Consider the following 1,640-nt stretch of genomic DNA (forward strand, 5'->3'; position numbering starts at 1 on the left):
AGGGCAAGTTCCTCACTGCCCCTTTGATAAGAGCAATCACTAGATGGGGCCTGGGGCAAGTAGGTGGGTAGGTCAGCCGTGTGCCCATGTGCATAGGGTGCAGTAGGGCAGGCACTGGTAGGACAAAGGGTGTACAGAGAGCAAGGGAACAGCCATCTTGAGTGGCCTGACCATACAATCCTACTGGGAGCAAGCCCAAGTATCATTTGCATATTGAAATACATATTCTTTTTTGTTTTTTTGTATTTATTTATTTTATTGTATTGTGTTCATTAACTTTTAATTGGACAGTGTTGTTAGTTTTTGCTGTATGTATCAGCTTTATGCATACATAGGTGCTTCCCTGATGGCTCAGATGGTGAAGAATCCACCTGTTATGCAGGAGATCCTTGGGTTGGAAAAATGCCCTGTGGAAGGGAATGGCTGGCTACCCAGCTCCAATAATTTGGCCACCTGATGTGAAGAGCCGACTCATTATTAAGACCCTGATGCTGGGGAAGATTGAAGGCAGGGGGAGAAGGGGACGACAGAGGACAAGATGGTTGGATGGCATCATTGACTCAATGGACATGAGTTTGAGCAAACTCCAGGAGATGGTGAAGGACAGGGAAGCCTGGCGTGCTGCAGTCCATGGGGTTGCAAAGAGTCGGACACGATCGAGAGACTGAACAGCAAGCCCACTCCAGTATTCTTGCCTGGAGAATCCCATGGACAGAGGAGCCGGATGGACTATAATGTATGGGGTCACAAAGAGTCAGACATGACTGAGTGCTAACACTTATATCCGATTCCTTTTGAGCCTCCCCCTGGCCCCAGTTCCATCCCTCTAGGTCATTATAGAGCAGGGAGCTGATCACCCTGCATTATACAGCAACTTCCCACTAGCTATCCATTTTACACACGTTAGTGTATATATAGGGATATATCAGTGCTATTCTCTCAATTTGTCCCACCCTCTCCTCCCCCTACATGTTCTTTTAATTATGAATTTCTCAGGAATTTCTTGGAGGTCCAACACTTTCCCTGGCAAGCCATGTGGCAGAAAAAAAAAAAGGAAAAAAAGAAGAATTTTAAATAATTATGAATTTCTCTCCTTTTATTTCACTTTTACCCTGTATATATTATATTTGGGACATTTTATTAACATTAGAAGAATTCTGTGTGGACACAGGTTTCATTATCTAAGTATTTCATGCCAAGATGGTAAAGGCTGGCTTGATACATCGTGTGTGTGTTAATCTCTCAGTCATGTCCGATTCTTTGGGACCAAATGGACTGTAGCCCGCCAGGTTCCTCTGTCCATGGAATTTCTCAAGCAAGAATACTGGAGTGGGTTGCCATTTCCTCCTCTAGGGGGTCTTCCTGACCCAGGGATCAAACCCATGTCCCCTCTACTGGCACACAGATTCTTATCCACTCTGCCACCAGGGAAATCCCTAAATATTTCATTTCAAGGTGTTAAAGGCTGCATGAGAAATTATTTTCCATAAAAGCAGGAAGGTTGCAGTTGGCTGTGATCCAGTGAAGTCACAAGAATGGATAGGGAAGTGTTGAGTGGGCATGCAGGTGCATCTCTGAAGGTGTGCTTGGGAAGTGGGGAGTATGGTGGTGGTGGGGGGGCAGGCGGAAACCTGCAAGTC

This window comes from Cervus elaphus, chromosome 4 (genome assembly GCF_910594005.1).
Source record: "Cervus elaphus chromosome 4, mCerEla1.1, whole genome shotgun sequence".
NCBI classification, from domain to species: Eukaryota; Metazoa; Chordata; class Mammalia; order Artiodactyla; family Cervidae; genus Cervus; species Cervus elaphus.